Genomic DNA, 26,053 nt, shown 5'->3' with positions numbered 1-26,053 from the left:
AAACAGATGATCCCTGCTCATTGTCACATTGCTGTTTGTGGAGACTTACTGCCCAGAGAGACAGCCTGAGGTTCAAAACATGGCATTGTAAGTTCAGTCAACTCCAGCCCAGTTAATGTGGTTAACAACAACAACATCAATACTCCAACAGTGTCACCATGTACAAGGTCCCCTCCTGTCTCTGATGAACAGTAACATCAGAATCAGAGTCCTGCAGTCCACGTGGAGCAGGTGGATGACCACTTCCCTGTGAGCACTCACTGGGCTCTCAATCGTGTTGAAGACGCAGCAAATCCCTTGTCACACAGAGGGGTCCTACCCAGTGTGAACCCGCTGGGGTCTCAGGGGACAGGATGAATCACTGCATCCCTTCTCCACACTGAGCATCTGAATGGGCTCTCCCCCTGTGTGGGCTCACTGGGGACTCTGCAGGTTGGAGTATTTATATTTACAAATCCATTCCCACCGTCACATACAGTGTGAAATTGATGTAAAACTGAAGGGAAGGAGTGAGTGAGCACCCACAGAATCATATGTGTCTGAGTTGAATGAATCTGGCATGAGGAAAACATGACAACATTCACAACTAGTTAGAAACACAGAATCCTGTGGGTGCAGAAAGAGTCTATTCAGCCCATCGAGTCTGCAATGACCTGCTCACCCATCCTACCCCCATAACCCCACATTAACCATGGCTAGCCCAACCCATCTAAATTGCACACTGTGGCCATGTTAGCATGGCCAATCCAGTAACATTACACATTTGTGGGAGGGTCACAAACTACATCCAAATGCTCAGGATTGTGGATGAAGGCTCACAAATACTTAACTCTGACACAAATGCTCTGCTTTTCAAAATAAAATCGGGGGGACACTGCAACAGGAAAGATTTCTGCTTATCTCAGGAGGAAGAGAATTCAAAACTCGCGCCATTGACCCAGGGGGCGCAGTGAAAGATACAGAGGTCTGGGAACCATCAGAAATGTAACAGGTTGTGAGCAAGGTGGGGTGAGACAAGGGCAAAACGACAGTCTGTCACACAGGGGAAGGCAGAGATTAAACAGCAGAAATGGTAATCCCTCAAGGCCACAGGGAATAGAGTTAGGGCTGGGAAAGAAACAAGGAAACAAGGTGTGCAGCTGTCAAAGAAATATGTTAAAAAATAGATTATAAAAGCATAGAGGGCAGAGTTCAGTCTGAATTTTTTGCTCTCAATGGAGACTAAAAAAAGCTGTAAAGCCTGGGGAGTTCTATTGCAGCCAACACATACCCAGGATTGGCCAAGAGGCCTCGATCGGCGCTGTCACTTTCTGATTTTTTTTCTGACATTTGTACTTAAAGTCTGATGACGCTTATTAATTTTTCAAATCAGACTGGAGTTTAATATTCTGGAGAAATGTCAAATAAATCACATTGATCACATTCTGCAGACCTTAGTCCATAACCCTGCATGTTCCAGCATTTCAGTTACATCCGTGACCTGCCGATGGGACAGGACATACAGGAATGGTGATGGTGGTGTCTAGGACATTGTAAGCTATGATTTTGTGCATATGACTGTGTCAGCTTGTTGCTTGACTAGTCTGCGTTCCAGCTCACCCAATAAGATGTTAACAGGGTGAGACACTACAGTTGGAGTTCCTCTGTTCGCCAGTTCCTTTCCTTTCTGCTTTTTAAAAATTCCTTTCTCTCTCACTCTCCCCTTTGCAGACCCTGACACAAGTGTCTCAACATTGAATCATGACAAAAATAAAAAAAAACATCTCTGCAAGAAAACTAATGGATGAAACTATATTATTTTCTGCATATTTAAACAAAAGCAATCCTGTTCAATAAACAGTATTGAACCAATTTATCTGTTTAGGTTTTAGCATTAGTTATCAAGTCATTACCATTACAATAATTGCATAATAATTGGTCTGGGTAACAAGTATACTGAGGTTCACAATTTAATTTATTGACTGTTTGAAAAATGGCACAAAGTATCTTTTTTCAGGATTCTAACAGTAATTATTAAGGCATTTGCATGACATTAATTATAGTATGCTTTAGTTTAGTCTTGCTAACAACTACAGTGAAGTGTATATTTGAATTTAATCCAATCTTCCCTAGTACCTATACAGCAATATAAAAATCCATTTTATTTCCAATCAACACACCTACAAAAGAATCCATTATTTCTGATGCAACATGCACTGTAAAAATATGACTTTTGCTCATTTGAATGATCTGTGTAATCCCAGCCTTATAAATTGAGAAAAACCTAATTAATTTTCCCTGCAACAATTCCGTTCATTTTTGCAGTCAAATAGCAAGATGAAATTTATCATTATTCTTAAATATGCCAATAGAGTTTTGAAAATTTATATGTTGCTAATATGCAGGCATTTCAGCCCATAGAATATAGAATAGTACAGCACAGTGCAGGCCTTTTGGCAACGGTGTTGTTCCGAAATTTTATCCTACTTTAAGATCATACTTACCAACATGCCCTTCATTTACTATCATCCATGTGCCTACCAAAGAGTCGCTTAGATGTCCCTGATGGATCTGAATCTACTACCACCACTATCTATAAAGAAACTATCTCTGACATCTCCCCACAACTTCCCCCATTCACCTTAAAATAATGTCACTTTGTGGGGAAAAGTCTTTCATTGTCCACTCTATCTATGCCTCTCATCATTTTACACAAATCTATCAAGTAAACTCTCATCCCTTTTCACTGCAATGACCAAAGCCCCAGCTCCCTCAATGTTTCTTCATAAGACATGCCTTACAGACCAGGCAGCATCTTGGTCAATCTCATCTGCACCTTCTCTAAAGCTTCCACATCCTATGTATAATGAGGTGATCAGAACCAAATACAATATTCCAAGTGTCATCTCACCAGGGATCCATAGAGCTGCAGCATACCCTCATGGCACTTAAACTCAATCCCCCCGCTAACGAAAGCCAACACAGCATACACCGTCTTAATAACCCTATCATCTTGGATGTCAGTTATGAGGAATCTATGGACGTGCACCCCACGATCCCTCTGTTCCTCCACATTGTCAAGAATCCTGTATTTAATCCGAAATTATGCATTCAAATTTACAATTCCAAAATAAATAACTTCACACTTTCTCAGGTTGAACTCCATCTGTCACTTCTCAGCCCAGCTCTGCATCCTTTCAATGTCCTCTAGCAACCTACAAAAGCCCTACACATTATTCACAACTCCACCAACCCTCGTGTCATTGGCAAACTTCCTAAACCACCCTTCCACTTCCTCATCCAAGTCATTTGTAAAAATCACAAAGAGCAGAGGTCCCAGAACTAATCCCTTCAAAATATCATTGGTCACCGTGCTCCAAGCTGAAAACTATCTATGTAATCTCACCGTCTTCTGTGGGCCAGCAAATTTATTATCTAACCAGGCAGGTTTCCCTGTATCCCATGCCTCATTACTTTCTAAATGAGCCGACCATGGGGAAGTTTATCAAACACCTTTCTAAAATCCATATACACCACATGCACTGCTCTGTCCTCACCAATGTGCTTGTCACATCCTCAAATAATTCAATGAGGCTTGTGAGGTATAAGCTGCCGCTCACAAAGCCATGCTGACCATCTCTAATCAATCTATGCTTTTCCAAATAATCATAAATCCTGTCCCTCAGAATCCTCTCCAATAATTTGTCCACAACTGATGTAAGACTGACTCATTGATGATTCCCAGGATTATCTCCATTGCCTTTCTTGAATAAGGGAATAACGTTTGCCACCCTCCAATCATCTGGGATAACTCCAGTGGACAGTGAGGTTGCAAAGATCATTGGAAAAACACAATAATCCCTTGCCTCCCTTCCCATAACTGCCTAAGTTATATCTTTTCTGGGCCAGAGGATTTTTCTATCCCCACGATTTTTCAATATTTTCAGCACATTCTCAGACTTAACATCAACCGGTTCCAGCATATCAGCCTGTTTCACGCTGTCCTCACAAAGAACAAGGTCCCACTCACTCGTGAATACTGAAGCAAAGCACTCATTAAGGACCTCCCCTACCCCCTCTGACTCCTGGCACAAGTTTGCTTCACTATAAGGGGTATAATTGTGGAATTATGTCTCAGCACTGAATTAATGTAAAGATATTGCAGAGTACAATCACTCGATTGCTTTGAATATTGAACTGTATTTTAGCTAAGAAAACACAGTTGAATTGATTTGATTATATTTCACTTCATGCTAACGTTTATTGAATTTCGAACCGCAATAAGAGTTTCCTTTTTACATATATGAAATTTACTTAAAATAATCACATGTTTATGTGAAGAAAATAGAATTAATATCTGCTTGTTCCTTCCTTTTTCAATGACTGTTCATTTTGAATTTGTGGAAGTTGTACTTTGTTGAAAGGAAGGGAAATTGTCTTCAGCTGAATATTCACATTGATTTTAAAAATGCATCAGTCACTCAAAGTACAATGATCACGCACTTTTGTCAATTTGTCTTTCAAAGAATTGTCATGAGATTCCTGTTTATTTAAGACTATCATTCATTTATTCTATTGTTATTGTAAAATATTGTCTAATTTCCAGTCCATTACACACAGAAACTACCTAATTAATTCCCATTCAAATTACAACAATAAACAGCTGATTAGTTTTCATTTGAGAAACCACATAAAACATAATATTGCAGTCCTGGCCGTCCTGAGTGAGAACATTATGGAAGGAGCTTGTGGAGCTGTGGCAGTGTCTCTGTTACCGGACGCGAGGGAAGGTTTCAAATCACACCTTCAACAGAAATATAACAAGAGCTGCTCTGAATGTTGATGAGAGAGTAGCTAAGCACAGATTGAATTGCTTTTCAATTCAACATTAGATCTGCGTTTATCTTTTATATCAATAATCACAAAATCTGATACTTATTTGAGTCAGGTTACCAAGAAATATGTGTTGGAAAATACACTTTAGTCACTTTGCTTTTACAAAAGACTTACATCTTGTCCCTGTTTTCACTAACTGAAAGAAATCTGAGGAGGATTTTCACGTTTACGAAAAAAGGGGAGATGTTTCCCATTTAAATTAATGCTTCTTCGATTTTCAGCTTTTGTAAGGTTTCATAATAACGCTTTAATTTCGGACAGTGGGGATACCTGGAGAATATTTGAAAATGTTGCAGAATTAAAGATTACGATATCTAAGTAATGAGATTGACTTTTTTTGTTACAAAGGGGCAAGTCCAAACAATTCAAACACAACAAACATTATTCTCTCATGCTATAAATTTGAAAAAAAGTTGATATCTTCTTCAGAAAACTAACAAATGCTCGCACCTATTACTTGTCAGTCAGCTGATTGCCTACTTTGTAACTGAATGTTGTGATTCATCTAAATGTTACTCTGTCCTTTGATCAAAGGGAATTTGTAATTGTTGTTCAGTTTATGAATTGTCAGAAACTTGTTTTATTTTTCCATTCACCTATTCATTTTGACCGTAAGATTGAAATGCTTTGAAAATATTGGAGTTTGTTCATTTAAAAATAAGGTTTGCACACCTCTCACTTATCTCATTTCTTGTATTATGACTCAAGAATGTTTCCTGGTGGAATTCGAGTAAATTCCAAACATTTGTTCACTTCAAATAAGATTTGTAACACCCAGTCATCAACCTGCTGTTAATGTTTCAACTGGTTACATTGACATTGATTAGGTACTCATTCAGAGAGATCAACTGGCAATTATAAACTATTTGCAGGATTATTGAATTGAAAGAAATATACAGATGAGCAAACATTTTTTGGAAAGAATTGCTTTTTCATTCAAATGTGTAGGCTGTTCAAGAATTCTAAATTGCCTTCCATTGGTTTTCTTGTCGAGAAATCAAATTTATAATTCATGTGAATTTTAATGTGTTCTGTATTTTGAAATTTGTATCAGATTTAAGAATAAAAAGACGAGAAATTAAAATGAAAACTTCAGTGAATAGAAAGCACGGTAAATTTAATTGACAGAGGCAACCTTTAGTATTATCTCTGAATATTCAGTCAAATATTTCTAATGTCAAAAGAGCATGGTGCCGGAAAAGCACAGCAGGTCAGGCAGCATGCGAGGAGCAGAATCGACGTTTTGGCCATGAGCCCTTCATCAGGAATCTTTTTTGATGATGGCCCAATGCCCGACAGGTCGATACTCCTGCTCTTTGAATGTGCCTTCCCTTCTCCAATGCTACAGCTTTCCTCACTTTCTCCAATATGTTTAATGAACATGAACTGAAAATGTTAGCATCAGCAGTTGAACAAGACCAAATTAACACATTTTTTGCAATATTTATAGTGAAAACCTTTTTGAGAACATGCAACAAATACGATCGAACAACATCTCTTGCCATTAGAATCCTTGGCCATTCATAATATAGAATAACCATCCTTTGAACAACCAGTATGGTGTATAACTACTGAACTGAAATACCAGAGGACACCGATTACATTTATTGAAGGGAACGATAACCAGACCCTTACTGTGATAATGGTGATTGATCTCCTAAACAATAAAATTTTACTGTGATTAATCCACTGAACAGTAATTAGATGGTCATGAAGATCTTTGTGTAGCTTTATGTGCAGCGTTTTGCTTGAACATTGATTTCAGTGACATTGAGATATTTTACAAGATTAACAATTGACAGTTAGAGATAAGTTTTAAATGCAACATTTAAAAAAATATCAGTTTTGTTTTGTGAAACACAACTCTAAATTTATCGAATCACTACTGTGTGGAAACAGGCCATTTAGCCCAACAAGTCTACACTGACGTTTCAAAGAATAATCCACACAGCACCATTCTGCTCTTAGTTTACTGGACATTTACCCCTGACTTATGCACATAACCTACACATCCCTGAATAGAACTTGCAGCATGGCATGGCCAATCTACCTAACCTGCACATCTTTGGATTGTGGGAGAAAACCAGAACATGCAAACTCCACACAAACATGTGGCCGAGGATGGAATCAAACCCAAGTGCATAACACTGTAAGACACCAGTGCTGACCACTGATCCTCTGTTCTGAATGCCCAGTCCCAAGCAAGAAGTGAGATAATTGAGAGACGTGCAAATCAAATTTCAAAGAAACACTCTCTGATGTTGCCAAAGCGTATCAATCTTACATTCAATATGAATAGGTGGATGGAAAACAAAAAATAGAAATCCCTGACAAATCATGAATGAACAATAATTAGAAAATTAATATGATCAAAGGGCACAACAATATTGAGGTGAATTGCATTGTTTCATTCCAAATTCGGGAATGAGCTAACTAATGAATAATGGGAAGTGACATTTGTTTATTTCACTGATGAAGAAATTGACTTGCTTTTCGTCTTTGTAACACTACAGAATAGCAATTTATGTGCCTGCCATGTTTGAATTAAGCACTTTCCAATAAAAAGAATAGTAAAATCACATTGACTTCTTCATCTTTAAGACTGCAACAATATCAAATACTTTCCAGGAATTTAGAACCAGCAGAATTCGTTAATTTGGTTGCTTGGGAACTCGAAGAGAATAAACAGCAGATTCTGTGAATTAGTCATTCAGTGAGATTATTCAGCTGAAGACAACAACCCTTCTTTGCAAAAATGCTCAACTTCGAAAAATTCAAAATGCATTGTCATTGTTTAATGAAACAATACAGAAATGTTAATTCTTTTTCATTTGACTTAACAAGACGCAGGAATTTTACATGATTTTGTGTCAAGAAAAATACTTAAATCTTATTATGGTGAGAAATACAGTAAATGGTCACATCCAAGTGAAATATATTTAAATGAATTCAACTATGTTTCCGCAGGTAAAATAAGAATTAATATTAACAATGATTGAGAGATTGCACACTACAATAGTTATTCATGTAAACAGCCGTAACTTCACATTCACAGCACGTACTGGATTTCATAATTATTACGTACGAGCAACAACTGAATTATAAAATTCGATCAATGAATTTAGAAATCATGAGAAATCTCGTTTTGCCATGTGACTGAGAAATATGTACAAACAAACAGGAATTATTGCAATGAAAAGTGATTGCAGGCCTGTGAATTTACAGTCTGTGATTACGGAGATCATTCAAATAAGCAAACATTAGACATTCATAATTAATGTTGGATGGGAAGTCATTGGATCCATTGTGGGAAACGTGACCTGAAAATAAAGTTTCATATTGCAGTGTTGGTACTCAGAAACAATTGGTCAAATTAAAATGTGAATCTCACTTTAATTGTTCAAAACATTTTCTTAAATAATTGCGCAATTATTATCATGACAATTACTTGATAATGTTGTTATGTGAGCAATTATCTAATGTTAATTAGATATTTATTAAAATTGGTAAATTGTGGAATAAAATATAGTAACTAGCTTTATGAATTGAAGTAAAACTGAGTCATTCAGTGATTATAGAAAAAAGTTTTCTTTCTTTATTAAAAAATGAAGATAATACAAGAAATTTGAATTTCTATAAAATTCAATTTTCTATTTTCTATTTTCTATTTTCTATTAAATGAAGATAATACAAGAAATTTGAATTTCTATAAAATGGTTTCATCATAGAGACATGTCATTTTGATTTCGATGATTAATATTATGATCAGAGTTCAGACATTTGTGTCAGAATTTGGAAGACAGTTAATAGATAATGAAAGTGAGCATGAAAGTGAACAAATGATGCAGTCAATTACGCTTGGTACATAAAGGGATTATAATAATTGTTCAGGATTGTACAGTGATGAATGATGTTGAAATAGAATAGACAAAAAGAATTAACATGTTCAAAACAGTTTTTTCTTACAATTAAATGAAACCAATAATCATTTTGTAGAGGACGTGATTTGGAAAAAAAAAGTCATTTAATGTGTTATATAAACTGAAAACTACTTCCATTTTGCAAAAATGGAGACTTTTCCAAATTCAAAATTTAGGTTTGCTGAATTATACAACAAAAATGGGTGTAATTTGAAATATCTCTTGCACACAAATTTAAAATAAGTAAACTTAAAGATTTTTAGAATGACAAAGCGTTTGTTGTTTGCATGATTGTATTACAGTCAATATCTGTGATAAAGTAGCAGCATTGTTTTAAGCAACATAAATCATCTTTAACTCCTGAACTGAAATAGAAGATATCAATTGCACTTGTTGCATGGAATAGTAACCAAATGCTTACTGTTGTCATTGGTTTCAGGAGCAATAAGGTACTTACTCAGGTTATTCTACTGAACAATAATCAGATGGTGATGGAAGTCTTTGTGTAGCTTTATGTGTATTGTTTAGTGTGAACATTGGGTTTGATAAAATGGAGATATTTGCATGAATTAGGAACAGATCGATAATTGGGTGTGAATGATCTGATTTAAAATCAGACAGTTTTTGATTTTTTTCGAGGATTGCTGAGTTAAATGTTCTTAAACCATCATGCAATCAACGGGATAAGTGAGAGATATGCAAATTGAACTTCAAATGAACACACCCTGATATTTTCACACTATTTCAATGTCACATTCATTATAAATAGATGACTGAAAAGCTAAAAACAAATCTCACACAATTCATAAACTGACCAGTAATTAAAAATTGATTAATAAAGCAAGTGACATTTGTTTATTTTACTGAGAAGTACTTGATCTTTTCTCATATTTATTGAACTGGAGCATAAATTTCTATGTGTTGTTTTAATTAAGATCTGCAGAAAAAGACAAAATGTTAACATTGAAGTGAATTACAATCAAAACAATTCAAAAGTGTTTCCAAGTTTAAAATGAAAAGCAATATTCACGACGATTGAGAGATTATACATTGTAATGTCCTTGTATTAGTTATTATACGGAACTATAATTCCACATTTACACCCCTTACTGAATTGAGCAATTATTAGTTATTCGGTATTAGCAACAAATCGTTTTTAAAATGTATATTAGTGAATTTAAGAATATTGAGGTACCTCACCTTCCTATTCCACTGAGTCATGTGCAGAAATGAAGAGAAATATTATAGTGTAAAGTAATTGGTGTTCTCTGAAGTTCAATAGCTGAGATGACAGTGATCTTTCTAATGAGCAAATGTCAGATATTTACAAAGGAAATTACTGGTCTTTATGTGGGTGTATTGGCCTGACCAAACAGGTTTTTATCTTGTAGCATTCACACTAAGAAATATAGAAGATACTAAAAACTCATTGTGCTCATTACAAAGTCTAAGTTAAAATGTTGTGTAATTAATCATTGGTTCTCGAATCCTGATAGATAAATTGGCTTCATATTTTAATGCACTTTGCTCTGATGTCGATTGCATATGATTTAATATTAATAACCTGAAAATTGAAATCTAAAATGTTGCTTTAATAATTAAAAAAGCACTCAGCAACAATTGAATACAGTTCAACTTTGTTTTTTTTTTGTCGAGTCGTGTCTATTTCATTAATGCAATACTTTGCATGATAAATGTTTAGACATTTATGTCAGAATTAGGAAGAAAATAATGAGGCCTGGAAAGTGAGTATGATTGTGAACAAAAGGTCGAATTAATGACATTTGGTATAGGAAGTCATTTTGTACCAAATGACTGATAATTGTGTGATTATTGTTCACTGACAACTAATGTTGGAAGAAAAATAAACTATCTCAACATTTCAAAAGCATTTTCTTCCTTATCATGTAATTGAAATGGAGGTCACATGATTTGAAAAAAGGAAACAGCCATTTAATGTGACATTTGAGCTGACAAATCGTTATTTTTCCCCCAGTGCAGTATTGACAATAATTTAGTTTTAGTTGAACTAAAGAACAAATGGATGCGCCTGCATTGTTTTCCTGCACACAAAAAAAGTAAAACAATTTTAACATGAAAATGATGTCACTCTGAAAGTAATCATTTCGCACATAGTAAATATTTGTATTGAATTGAAATGTCATCATAGCTGTAGGAGTTTTTTTCGCTGACAGTGAATGAGGACTCAGGAGGCAGGGTGAACTCAGGCATGTGGAAGATGCTTACTCACGTAGGATACAGTCAATGCAGGGATCACCCACCCAGGCCAATCTCGGAAGGGAGATCCATGACATACTGTAACGTGTACAGTAAAAAACAATATTTTTACACACTTTCTGTATTACAATGTCCACATGGTTACAGTTTTTCCCTCCTTATACAGACACCCAATCCTGTAGAACACCTCATCTCAGATGGACATTGTTATGGATAGCAACCGCTTTCTATTGTCTCATGGTGCTTCACCGGTGTTATAATCTCCAGGCATTGGGATCTCTCTACGTATCTTATTTCTTCAAATTACAATGTTAATTGCTGCACTCCTTCTGTCCTCTCACTCTGCCTTATCTACGATTCTCAATAATTTGTAATTAGGCGCTTTTTTAAAAATGTTCTGAGCAACTTTAAAATAGTAACTGTATCTGACAAATGAATGCTATCTGTTGCGCTGATAGCTGCTTAGGGGGTTAACTGCGCTGTATCCTGCAGATGGTGTCTATTTATTCGCTGGGACAATTATTCTTTCATCAACGAAGGTCAGGGTCGGTCGTTTTTTTTTGTATCTGACATGTACTTATCGCTGTCTGGAATATAACTGTCTGGAATGGCATACTTATGGACTTGGTGTAGGATTGTACAAAATGCTCTTTTTTAATTAAGACTGGAACAGCCTGTTAGTCTTGTTTACCTCCCCTCCATCATCTTGTGTTTTAATTCTAAGGCACGTTGTGTCATTTTGTTTGTCGGACAAGAGCCAACATGGGCCCTTCTGTTCGAGATGGGGCAGGGCATCCCCAAGACAGCAAATCAACCAGGATTTCTGTATTAAAATAAAGAAATCAGCATTCGCGACCGTTAGGAAACAGTACCATGCAATATGCCTCCGTAACTGAGACTTAATTCCACATTTAAAGCTGAATATGCTGCATTTGATCAATGAATAAATGTTAGATATAAGGAACGATTATCATAGGTCACTGCAAACTTAAAATAATTAGAAATCTCATGTTGTAATATGTAGAAATGAATATTAATTATTGTAGTCTAAAAGAATTAGACTTATCTTCATTTGTAAGGCTGAATATTAAACCAATGGTTTATGTGAACATTCAAATGAGAAGGTATCAGATATTTCCTGCGAGTGTGGGATGAGGAATCATTGCTTGGTTCATGGTTGTGTTGACCTGTAATAGAAGATCCATTTTTCTTCGTAAAATTGGCACTAAGAAATAATGGTTTAAATTGAAATGTGAATCTAACATCAATTGTTACAAATCCTAAACTGAATTACGGTGAGATTGTTGGAATAACAATGAATTGGTAATTTACTTTAGAACGCTGACACATTAAGTGATTCAATATTTCCAAGGGAGTTTGCTCTGGTATTGATGACATAATAATTAGTATCGGTGAACTGAGCATTAGAACGCTGGCATGATGGTTTGGAAAATGCATTCGATATTCAGTGATTATTGATCAGAACTGTTTTGTCATTCAACATTTTCAGATAGTCCTGAATTCGGCACTTGCTGTCTCAGCTTTTCTTCTGTAGAAGTACAATATGTAATCCATGCAACTTTTAATGTCATCAATATTCAGACATTTGTGTCAGCATTACAAAGAAAATAAGTCGATTACGAGCATGGTATCATAGCAAAATACAGTCAACAGCATTCTTCATAAATGTTGTATTCGGAACAAATAAATTGACTCAATATTTTAAAAGCACTTTGCTCTGATGTTGATTAGATGTTCACCGAAGATGAACATATAGTAGCTAGATTGATGGATTGAGGACAATAAATAAGTCATTCAGTCATTATTGAAAATAAATTATTTTTTTCTCAAAATGCACACAACACAGAAATAATGTATTTTATTCCATTAGTTTACTTGTAGAAAAATGTGTTTTTAATTTATGTAATTTTATTCTGATTGATGTTGAAACATTTGTATCTGAATTAGGAAGAAAATAAAGAGGTAATGAAAGTGAAATTGAGAGTGACCACAAGATACAGTCCATGACATTTTCTAGAAAAAGGAATTTGCATAATTTCATGATTATTTAATGTTAATAAATAATTAACTCCTCAGGTACTGAAGCAGTCCAAGTCCAAGTACAACAAGGTCTGGATAATATCCAGGCTTGGGCTTACAAGAGGCAAGTAACATACATGCTACACAAATGCAGGCTATGACCATCACGTATAAGAAATAACCTAACCACCATCCCTTGACATTCGATGGTGTTACCATCACGCAACACCCACTATCAACACTATCCTGGCAATAATTATTGATCAGAAACTGAATTGGCCTCACCACATAAACACAGTGGCTACAAGAGTAATTCAACTCCTGGCTCCTGAAATCCTGTCCAACAGCTACCAGGCACAAGTCAGGAGTGTGATGGAATACTCCCCACTTGCCTGGATGAGTGCAGCCCTAACAACACTTGAGAGACCCGTGGCCACTTCCAACTCGAAGGACAAGGGCAGCAGTTAGATCGTAAGAGAACTACTTCAAAGTTCCCCTCCAAGGTACTAACCCACCCTGACTTGGAAATATATCGCCATTCCTTCATTGTTGCTGGGTCAAAATCCTGGAAATCTCCATCCCAATGGCATTGTGGGTCAACCCACAGCAGGTAGATTGCAGCGGTTCAAGAAGACAGTTCACCACCAATTTCTCAAGGGTAACTAGGGACGGGCAATCAATGCTAGGCCCAGACAGTGACACCCACATCACATCAAATAAATATTATTATAATGTCTGCAAGATCAAAACAGCTCCAACACTGTCCGAGTGCAATCTCTGCCTCTTATTGACAAAGACAAAAGAATCTTAGCTTGCTCAACTTTCTCATCAGTACAGTATTCAGCCCAGCCCTCTCTTATACCAACCACAGCATTTCCATCACCAATAGCTGCTCCTCTTAAAATATTTTGTCAGTAACTTTTCATTAACGGGTTACTACAATTACAATGCAATCTCTACCAACAGACCAAGTAACTTCTAGGCGACAACAAATTTTCTAACAATTTTTCTCAATCTCTCGCTGCCTTTCTTTTTGGTTAGATGTGGTAGGGAGGGATGGAAACATAACTGTGATATAAGATATATGTAACACAGTGAGACAGGAAAGCCAGTATGGCTCACGTTGAGTCTTAGAGACCCCACACAGTGAAGCAACACATTTACTGCAAAATAAACATAACACAACATTTCCACCCCACTCACACCCGGAGTGACAGAAATAAAATGTGGATCAGATGGACAGGCTGGGTTTGTTTCAGCTGGAGTTTGGGAGAGTGACGGGTGACATCACTGAAGTGTCTAAGATCCTGAATGGTTTGATAAGGAGGATGTGGAAAGGAAGTTTCCTCTTGTGGGTGATTCCTGAACGAGAGGGAACTGCTTTAAAATTGTGTTCACCCTTTCAGGACAACGATGAGGAGACTTGTTTCCAATCAGAGGGCAGGGCAACCTCGGACCTCTCTGCCCCAGAGAGCTCATTAGGCTCACTGAGTATTTTAAGACACAGGCTGATGGATTATTGTTAAGGGGCATTGGGGTGAGATGGAACACAAATCACTAACAGATCAGGCCTGGTCTTATTGAATGATGGAGAAGGCTCGAGGGGCCGAATGGTCACCTTCTGCTTCTTTCCCACATGATCCCAGGACTGAGAGAATTGTTGAATATTAATTCACTGGATGGAGGTGACACTGGCTCGGACATCATTTATTCCCCAGAGGGCAGTTAAGAGTCAACCACATTGCTGTGGGTCAGGAGTCACATGTTGGCCAGATCAGGTAAGGATGGCAGCTTCCTTCCCTAAAGGACATCAGTGACCCAGATGGGTTTTTCCTGACAATTGATGATAATTTCATCAATAGACTCAATTCTAGATTTGTATTGAATTCAAATTCCACATCTGCCATGATGGGATTCGAATCAGGGACCCCAGAATATTGCCTGGGTCTCTGGATTAAGCAATGATACCACCAGGCTGTTTCCGAGCTACAAAGGGACAGTTTTAAGGGTGGAAACCAAATCTTTGATCAAACAGGTACAAATTAAGGAGAGCTGGTAGAATGGAGAAGAGTTGAAGGGAATGGGGGAAGAGAATTACCAAGTTTAGGTTCAAGGCAGCTGAAACTAAAGCCACCAACAGGGAAGACAATAAAATAAGAAACTCTCACACAGCTAGAATTGGATAAGTGCAGATACCTCAGGAATGTGTGGAACTACACAGGGCAGACAGGGTGAAGGGAGGGGTACGTTTAAACACAGTGAACCAAATTTTGAAATGATCTTTCTAAACATAATGTACATCAGGTTAAAACTGAGGTAGATGTCTTATGGAACTTGCTGCAAGGACACAGACAGTAGAATCTGAGGTGATCATGAGTATATGGAGGTAGAATGTGGGAGACAAGCTGGGACTGTATTGGAATAGTCATGGTAGAACATAGAACATTACAGTGCAGTACAGGCCCTTTGGCCCTCGATGTTGCGCCGACCTGTCATACCAATCTGAAGCCCATCTAACCTACACTATTCCATGTACATCCATATGCTTGTCCAATGACAACTTAAATGTACTGAAAGTTGACGACTCTACTACCATTGCAGGCAAAGTATTCCATACCCTTACTACTCTCTGAGTAAAGAAACTACCTCTGACATCTGACCTATATCTATTACCCTCAAGTTAAAGCTATGCCCCCTCGTGCTCGCCGTCACCATACTTGGAAAAAGGCTCTCCCTGTCCACCCTATCTAACCCTCTGATTATCTTATAGGTCTTCATTAAGTCACCTCTCAACCTTCTTCTCTCCAACGAAAACAGCCTCAAGTCCCTCAGCCTTTCCTTGTTAGACCTTCCCTCCATACCAGGCAACATCCTGGTAAATCGCCGCTGCACCCTTTCCAAAGCTTCCATATCCTTCTTATAATTCGATGACAGAACTGTACACAATACTCCAAGTGCGGCCGCACCAGAATTTTGTACAGCTGTAGCATAACCTCGTGGTTCCAGAACTCCAGTAATAAAAGCTAAAACACTGTATGCCTTCTTAACAACCCTGTCAACCTGGGTGGCAACTTTCAAGGATCTGTGTACCTGGACACCGAGATCTCTCTGCTCATTGACGCTACCAAGAATCTTGCCACGAGCCCAGTACTTTTCATTCCGGTTACTCCGAGCAAAGTGAATCACCTCACACTTGCTCGCATTAAACTCCATTTGCCACCTCTCAGCCCAGCTCTGCAGCTTATCTGTGTCTCTCTGTAACCTACAACATCTTCGTCACTATCCACAATTCCACTGACCTTAATGTCGTCTGCAAATTTACTAACCCACAGTTCCAAACACTCATCCAGTTTTAAAAATGACGAACAGCAGTGGACCCAACACTGACCCTTGCGGTACACCACTGGTAACTGGACTCCAGGATGAACATTTCCCATCAATCACCACCCTCTGTCTTCTTTCAGCAAGCCAATTACGGATCCAAACTGCTATATCTCCCACAATCCCATTCCTCCGCATTTTGTACAATAGCGTACTGTGGGGAACCTTATCGAACGCCTTGCTGAAATCCATATACACCACATCAACCGGTTTACTCTCATCTACCTCTTTGGCCACCTTCACAAAGAACTCAATAAGGTTTGTGAGGCACGACCTACCCTTCACAAAACCGTGCTGGCTATACCTAATCAAATTATTCTTTTCTAGATTATTATAAATCCTATCTCTATAACCTTTTCCAACACTTTACAACAACTGAACTAAGGCTGACTGGTCTATAATTACCAGTCTCTATCCCCTTGAACAGAGGAACCACATTTGCTATCCTCCAGTCTTCTGGCCCAACTCCTGCAGACATTGAAGATTTAAAGATCAATGTCAAAGGCTCGACAACCTCCTCCCTGGCTTCCCAGAGGATCCTAGGATAAATCCCACCCAGGGAACTTATCTATTTTCACACTCTGCAGGAATTTTAATATCTCTTCCTTGTGAACCTCAATCACACCTCGTCTAGTCGCCTGTATCTCAGTATTGTCCTCGACAACATTGTCATTTTCTAGTGTGAATACTGTCAAAGAACATTCATTCAGTGCGCTTCCCCGATCTCCACTGACTCCACACACGACTTCCCACTACTATCCTTCATTGGCCCTAATCTTACATCTCCTTCTTTCATTCCTTAAATACCTGTAGAAATCCTTAGGGTTTACCTTGATCCTATCCGTCAACAACTTCTCATGTCTCCTCCTGGCTCTGCTGAGCTCTCTCTTTAGTTCTTTCCTGGCTACCTTGTAGCCCTCAAGCGCCCTACCTGAGCCTTCACATCACATCCTAACAGAAGCCTTCTTCTTCCTCTTGACCAGAGATTCCACTTCCTCCTTCCAAGTCTAACACCTGGCCGGGCTCATTACCTAGTACCAAACCTAATGTGGCTTCGCCCCTTGTTGGCCTGTCTACATACTGTGTCAGGAAGCCCTCCTGCACACACTGGACTAAAACTGACCCAGCTATAGTACTCGTCCTACAGTGTTCCCAGTCAATATTTGGAAAGTTGAAGTCCCCCATGACAACTACCCTGTCTCTCTCACTATTATCGAGAATCATCTTTGCTATCCTTTCCTCTACATCTCAGGAACTATTCGGAGGAGTGGGCTCTCAATGCTGGCCAAGCCAGTGATACTCACATCACACAAAATGAATATTAAAAAAAGAATGCCTGCAAGATTAAAACGGCTCCACACTGTCCGAACTGCCATCTCTGCCGCTTCTTATTGAGGAAGACAAAAGAATCTCACCTTGCCTTTCCCATGCTCACCTTTCTCACAAAAGCCCAGGATTCACCCCAGTCCTCACTTATACCAACCAGCAGCACTGCCACCAGCAACACAGCAGCCCCTCTCAAGATGTCTTGTCAGTATTTTTTTTAAATTAACTGGTTACTTCAATTACAATGCAATCTCTACAATCAGACACATTACCCTTTAGGCGACAACCAATTTTCTAACAGATTTTCTTGATCTCTCTCCTTTTTTGTTTAGAAGGAAGGAGGGTGGTGGAAACATGACAGTAATGTAAGATATTTGTCCAACAGTGAGACAGGAAAGCTAGTATGGCTCATGTTGACTCTTAGATACCGCAGAGTGAAGCAACACAGTCACTGCATCATAAACATAACATTTCAACCCCACTCACACCCTGAGTGACAGAAATAAAATGCGGATCGTTTGGGCAAGGCTGGGTTTGTTTCAGCTGGAGTTTGGGAGAGTGAGGGGTGACATCACTGAAGTGGCTAAGATCCTGAATGGTTTAATAAGGAGGATGTGGAAAGGAAGTTTCCTCTTGTGGGTGATTCCTGAACGAGAGGGAACTGCTTTAAAATTGTGTTCACCCTTTCAGGACAACGATGAGGAGACTTGTTTCCAATCAGAGGGCAGGGCAACCTCGGACCTCTCTGCCCCAGAGAGCTCATTGGGCTCACTGAGTATTTTAAGACACAGGCTGATGGATTCTTGTTAAGGGACGTTGGGGGGAGATGGAATATAAATTACTAACAGATCAGGCCTGGTCTTATTGAATGATGGAGCAGCGTCTAGGGGCCGAATGGTCATCTTCTGCTTCTTTCCCACATGATCCCAGGACTGAGAGCTTTGTTTAAAATTCATTCACTGGATGTAGGTGCCACTGGCTGTTGGCAACATTATTACCCAGAGCGCAGGTAAGGGCCAACCACATTGCTGTCAGGAGTCACATGGAGGCCGGATCAGGTAAATATGACACCTGCCTTCCCTAAAGGACATCAGTGACCCAGATGGGTATTTCCTGACAATCGAGAATAATTTCATCAATAGACTCAAAATTCTCGATGAGTCTCTGGATTAACAGTTCAGCAATGGTACCAACAGGCTGTTACCGAGCTACAAAGGGAGAGTTTTAAGGGTGGAAACCAAAACCTTTATCAAACAGCTAGAAATTAAGGAGAGCTGGGAGAATGGAAGGGAATGGGGGAAGAGAATTACCAGGTTCAAGACAGCTGAAACTAAAGCCACCAACAGGGAGGAGAATAAAAAAAGAAACTGTCACGCAGCTGGAATTGGATAAGTGCAGGTAGCTCAGGGAGGTGTGGGACAACACAGGGAGGACAGAGTGAAGGCACGGGGAGGTTTCAAAGCAGTGAACCAAATTTTAAAATGATGTAGATCAAGTTAAAACTGAGGTCGATGTCTTATGGAACTTGCTGCAAGGACACAGACAATAGGATCCGATGTGATCATGAGTATATGGGCGTAGAATGTAGGAGACAAGCTGGGACTGTATTGGAGTAGTCACGGTGAGAGGGAACAAATGCTGGAAGGAGGGTTTCAGCAGATAATGGATTGATGCTGGGGTTAGTCATCGGCAGCTGAGCAAGTGACCACTATCTATTAGCTATCACCTGATGAAGGAGCGATGCTCTGAAAGCTAGTGTGCTTCCAATTAAACTTGTTGGACTATAACCTGGTGTTGTGTGACTTTTAACTTTGTACACCCCAGTCCAACACCGTCATCTCCAAATCATGACCATCTATTAGGACAGAGAAACTGATCCATCAGCCTGAAACTGACTGATCACGTGGCTGTCAGTGACTCCAACACAAGTGAATGGAAACATTGCTCAGAGCCTGTTTCTGTAACATTCAACACAACCAGGAAGTGGAAAGTGAATAATGAGCTGAAAACAAAGCCATTGCTCTGTCAGACTCAAAATGATTTAACATTAAGTTAGTGAACATTAATGATTTTCAGAATATTAGAATCTGCAGAAAGCAATCTCCCAGAATCACAGTAAAAGGGGAAAATAAACAACATTCTTGGCAAAGACAGAATGAACCAACTGCTTGTATAAAAACAGTTCAGAACAAAGGGGCTGAATTCTCCACAAATGACAAACACAGATACCATCAGATTTATGGACAGAGATTGGAATTCTTTAGAAAAACCTTTCCCTGCTGATGGTGAGTGCTGGAAACCATTCACACTGTGATCTACAACTTATTTCTTTTGAAAATAATCTCTGTTTCCACAAAGGATAGCAGGTGTGTCCCTCCCTGTCGCCTGATTCACAGACAAAGGAAACCTGATCTGGGTCTCTCAAATAAATTAAGCTACTCGCGACATTGCACATGACAAGAGCTTAGAACACAACAGGTTCTAGTGAAACCGACAATGCAATGAAAAAGGTGGATTAGTCTATATAATCGTGCAGACTCTCAAATAATTTGGTCAACTGCTAAACATTTTTAAACTATTAATACCTGTGTTTATATATTCATTTTCTTTCCTAATTTCCTCCAAAAAAATTATCTGATTATTCTCTTGAAAATATATTTTAAATGGTCAATTCATAATCATAGTTCACTTCAAATATTCTTAGTGCAGAACATCTTGCAAACGAAAACATTTTTCTTATCAATGATAACACTATATATCACACTCCACCCAGTGCTGCCTTGATATCACAGGCAGTTACTTCCCAGCCCTGTCCCAGTGTGACAAAACTGCTGTGAAGCGAGTTGAGATCAGTTTAAACCCAGTCCGACAATGAGAGTACCTGATTGACCCTTCTCAGTGTCAGTATTCTGGTTAACAACGTGCATCCTTTCCTGCAGTCAGAGGAAGATGAAGTCTCTCTCGGCTGTGACAAGTCAGTGAATACTCAGTCCTGATGAGAAAACAGGTCTCTTCCCCTAATCCTCGTGTTTCCAGGATTTCCCAGCTTTGTCAGTGCATTTAGGTTCTGATAACACTGAATCATTGTCCACGTGACCGGCCTCCGCCCAATGGGAACAATGATTTTTCCCTGCTTGTTCAAAATTCAGCTTCCTATAAACTGGCTGACTGTCAGATTCTGATCTGCTGTTTGTGTTGCAATTGGGAAACACAAACCAAATCATAGAATCCCTATGTGCGGAAGGAGGTCACTCGGCCCGTAAGGTTTGCACCAACCCATTGAAGAACATCCCAAACAGACCCACAATTCCCTACCCTCTTCCAATAACCCTGCATTTCCCCCTGGATAATCCACCTACCCTGCCCATCTTTGGACTGCGAGAGGAAACCCACACAGACACGGGGAGAATGTGCAAATTCCACACAGACAATGTTGGGTAGAATCGAACCGGGCTTCCTGGTGCTGTGAGGTAGCATTGCAAACTGCTGAGGCACTGTGCCACCCCTAAATCCTGCTAATATCCCATGTAGTTTGTTAATCAGAAATCAGAAACACCATCAAAGGAGTGTGGGAGATCACACAAAAGCACAAAGTCATGTTGTGAAATGGAGCTGAATGAAACCGGAAATGTGTGGAGCTGGGTGGAGGAAGAAGTCCTCATCAAAGCTCCTTTATTGTTATTAAAGCCCCGCCCACCCATTCACTCCCATTGACTGGAGGACCAACTACACCCCTCATGCACTCCCATTGATTGGAGGACCAGCTCCATCCTCATTCACTCCCATTGGATGTAGGATCTGCCACACACCTTCAGTCCTTCCACGGCACCACACACTCACTCCCAAAGCCTGGAGGACCAGGACCCATCAGCTCAGTCCTCCAGGCCCATTCCTCATTCACTCTCATTGGCTGGAGGACCAGATCCCCCCGCTTGGTCCTCTATCCCCACCCCCATTCACTCCCAGTGGTTAGAATTCCTTATTCATGGAAATGACGTGGAGGTCATGATGATGGGATGGACAAAATCACACAACAACAGGGTACAGTCCAATAGGTTTATTGGGAAGCACAGCTTTCTGGAGCGCTGCTCCTTTGTCAGGTAGATACCGAAAGCTAGTGCTTCCCAATTAAGCTGTTGGACTATAACTTGGTGCTGTGTGATTTCTAACTTTAATTGAAGTTTGTCAGGTACTTGAGTGAGCTATGGAGGATGGGTCAAAGTGCTGAATTGCCTTATGTACTGTTGTCATGGAGATAATCCTGATAGAAAGCCTCCATTCAAAGCCAAAAACCACAGAGTACATTTTACAGTCACACTGACATTTGAAATATTCATCCACAGACAGAATACACACCTTTCCTTCCACGTGAAAAGGCCAATGATATTGAGATGGCACAAGAAGTAAGATCAAATGTAAGGTTTTGAGACAGCGGGAGACGAGCAAGTGTGTCTGCTGACTCTACTGGCTGGAAATATGCAGAACATGCTGCCTGTGTGGTGGTGCAATGATTGATAGTAACAATGATATCAGATCAGAGGGAAATAAACTTGCAGAGTGTAGGGGACATGTGGGGAATGAGAATATGGGAATCTACTACACAGAGCCAGTTTGGAATTGATGGGCCACGTTTCGTGCGATAAAGCATTTTATTTGGACGTGCTTAGCTTGCTCTGGTCACTTGCCTTCAGGGGTTAAATTATCATTTAGGTAAATCTGCTCAGTGTTCCGACTCTGAGAAATACAGGCTGTCCTTCCACAGCAGGAGATAATATTTACTATTTTGTACTGGGTTCTGGGGAGGCGGGGGGAAGGGAGGGGGGTTCCCAGGTAGGGTACAAAGAACTGAACACCTGCTCCAGGATTGCGAATATCTCAGAACATCCAGAGCCAATACATGAAACGCTTACTGACAGACTGAGGAAATATACTATGTTCCTTCCAAGTCATCAGAGCGATGATATCCATATCCTCGTGTAAGGAGTGACTGCACAATGTCTGTTTGGAATCTGCAAATCCTTCCCATTTCATAGAGTCGTGTCTTGGACTGTCCCAATCCTGGGAAGGGCTGTGTCAAAGGATTCAGACAAAACCACATCCAGCTCTGACAGTCACTCTGTTTATCAGTGTCAAAAAGTGTGGTGCTGGAAAAGCACAGCAAGTCAGACAGCATGTGAGGAGCAGGAGAATCGATGTTTCAGGCAGAAACCCATCATCAGGAATGTGGGGAGGGGAGTCCCACAGCGGAGAAGAGACGATTGAGTTACGGGGTTTACTGGAACCTAATTATCAAAAGGTTTTCAACAGGAAACAGCAGCATTCAGACTGGGCAGTAACACACCTACACGGTGTGTGTAACTGCCTGCCAGCATTTATCTGAAATGGCAAAACACCAGTGCAGCCACACCAGGGAGAGTCTGTGGAAATGTGGGGAATGCCAGAAGGGAATTCTTTACCTATCCCACCTGGAAACTGGCTAAACAAGTCAGACTGGAGAGAAGCTGTTCACCTGCTCTGTGTGAGGGGGAAGGGATTCACTCAGGCATCCATCCTGCTGGGACAACAGGGAATTTACTCATAACTACAGTTGAAGGATTTTTTTTCTCTTGTTCACACCAAGGAATGAACAATGGTTTTGGCAGTTACAATATTAATAAAGTTTTGCCTGTAGAGAACTTAGTTTTGGAAATGTTTATGACATGTTCAAAGATGTTCAGATTCACACTGGGTAGAGACTTTTATTTTCCTTTATTCATTCACAGGAGGAGGGTGTCGCTGGCCCGGCAGCATTTCCTGCCCATCCCTAATTGCCCAGAGGGCAGGCAAGAGTCGACCACATTGCTGTGGGTCTGAGGTCACAATGTAGGCCAGACCAGGTAAAGATGGCAGCTTCCTTCCTGAAAGGGCATTAGTGAACTGGATGGGCTTTTTCTGACAATCGATTAATGGTCATCATTAGACTCTTAAGTTCCAGAGCTTCTTTTTATTGAATTCAAACTCCCCCATCTGCTGCAGCAGGCTTTGAACCCAGGTCTCCAGAACGTTATCTGAGGCTTAGGATTAACTGTCTAGTGACAATACCACTAGGCCAGTACTTCGCACATCGCTGTCCATCTGCACAGAGTGAACAGTGATTTTCTGGTTCATCAGGACTGGGTAATCACACATACGTTTGCTCAATGATTGCAAGAGTTGGAGTTGATGGGCTATTGACATCCATGTCTGAATCACGTATTCTGGGGTTCGATTCTGATGATGATTGGAAACACCAATCTTGTTATCTTTTGGGGATGAAAACAGTTTCAGTTAGCTTTCTGTTAAATGCATGGCAATCACGTCGATCCCATGGTTCTCAGGCAGATTAGTTTCTTTTGAAGGGCTCTCCATCTCCCCAACCTCCTCCAACAGTACAATAATCTGAGTCTCTTTGTGACTATGAATGAGACAATCTGATCAGCTGCTTCTTTCCCTACTCCTATGTCAAGTTGGCTCTTAAACTCCCCTTGCTGCAGTTGTGATCCTGCATTGTACAGTGTTGCTCGTATTTCCTGACTTGGCCTATCAGTGATCATGATACTGCATGTAGCTTCTTGTATATATGGCTTACAGTGTAAGAGTTTAGCTGTTTCCTTCCAACAGCAGTAGAATTGCACTACAACAAAAAAAAACTTACGGCCCAGCATATCCCCCAATTTATCTCTTACCATCAAACCAGAGGATCAATCCTCCTTCAACTGAGAGAATTCAGGAGGGCATGCCAGTAACAGCAGCATGAATACCTAAAAATGAGGTGTTAACCTGATGAAGTTACCAAAGAGGACTACTTATGTGCCAAACAGCATAAGCGACAAGTGACAGACAGAGCGAAGCAATCCGGGAAACAACAGAACAGATCTAAGATCTGCAGTCCAGCCACACCCAGTTGTGAATGAAGTCAGAGCACAGCTGGAGTTCTGAGGACAGTTCTCTTCAAGATATTAATCAACAAGAATGAAAGACTGGATTAACTATCATAAAACTCAAGTCCGTTTGATATTCATATATTTACAATCAATCAGTGTTCAATTCACCAAATATAGATGAAGCTAAAACTAATTCTCAATTGTTTGTAACAGTGAAGACATCTGAATACAAATTAAAATCTGTGGTGTTTAGATCATAATAATTTTAAAGAGATTTTAAAAAGTGCGTCGACTTGGGTATAATGGAAGAAGTTGGTTGGTGGGACCCTCATTCTCCTACACACTGTGATTCCCTTACACACTCTGGGTCACTCGGTGCGTCTCTCACACACTCTGGGACACTCAGAGATTCTCTTACCCTCTCTGTGAATAGCTGTGTTTCTCTTACACACTGTTATTCCCTCACACACACTGCGATACTCAGTGAATCTTTTACACACTCTGGGACACTGATTCCCTTGCACACTCTGTGACACTTGGTGATTCTCTAACACACGCTGGGGCACTCTGTGATCCTCTCACACACGCTGGGATTCTCTTCCACACTCTGGGATTGATGTGATTCCCTTACATGCTCTGGGACACTCGGTGAGTCTCTGGGATACTCTGAGTCTCTTACCCTCTCTGCAAATATCTGTGATTCTCTTACACACTGCTATTCCCTTACACACTCTGGGACACTCGGTGATTCCCTCACACACTCTGTGACACTCGGTGATTCCATTGCACACGCTGCGACAGTCTCTCACACACTCTTGGAGTTTCTCACACACTCTGGGAGTCTGATTCTCTTGCGCTCTCTGTGAATCTCTGTGATACTCTTTCACACGCTGTGATTATCTTACGCACTCTCTGAGACTCTGTGATTCACTGACACACTCCGGGACACACTGCAATTCTCTTACAGACTCTTGGACACTCTGAGATTTCCTTACACAGGCTGGGACACTCTGAGATTCCCTTATACACTGAGACTCTGTGATTCTCTTACACACTCTCTGAGACTCTGATTCCCTGACACACATTGTCACAGAGTGTGTAAAAGAATCACAATGTGTGTTAGAGAATCACAGTGTCCCAGAGTGTGTAAGGGAATCACACTCTGATTGTGTTACACACTCTGTGATTCCCTTACATATTCTGTGACACTCGTTGAGTCTCTCACGCACTCTGGACACTATGTTATTCTCTTACACATTCTGGGACACTGTACTTCTCTTACATACTCTACGGTTCCCTTACACACTCTGGGACACGCCGTGATTCCCTTACACAGGCTGGGACACACTGATTCTCTGACACACTCTGGGA

At 39.9% G+C, this 26,053-nt stretch overlaps 1 long non-coding RNA gene across 1 annotated transcript in view; it reads right to left on the bottom strand.

Annotated features, from left to right (window-relative positions):
- Window positions 1-12,100: 12,100 nt before the first annotated feature.
- LOC132829698 (uncharacterized) overlaps window positions 12,101-26,053 on the bottom strand; it is a 51,600-nt gene continuing 37,647 nt past the window's right edge. Inside the window, exon 4 of the long non-coding RNA XR_009646258.1 lies at window positions 12,101-12,220. This is a non-coding gene — a long non-coding RNA (uncharacterized LOC132829698). The remainder of the gene's footprint in view (window positions 12,221-26,053) is intronic.

This window comes from Hemiscyllium ocellatum, chromosome 29, assembly GCF_020745735.1.
Source record: "Hemiscyllium ocellatum isolate sHemOce1 chromosome 29, sHemOce1.pat.X.cur, whole genome shotgun sequence".
Lineage (NCBI taxonomy): Eukaryota > Metazoa > Chordata > Chondrichthyes > Orectolobiformes > Hemiscylliidae > Hemiscyllium > Hemiscyllium ocellatum.
The sequence above is the reverse complement of the archived record's forward strand: the minus strand, read 5'-3'. Positions and strand labels throughout refer to the sequence as shown.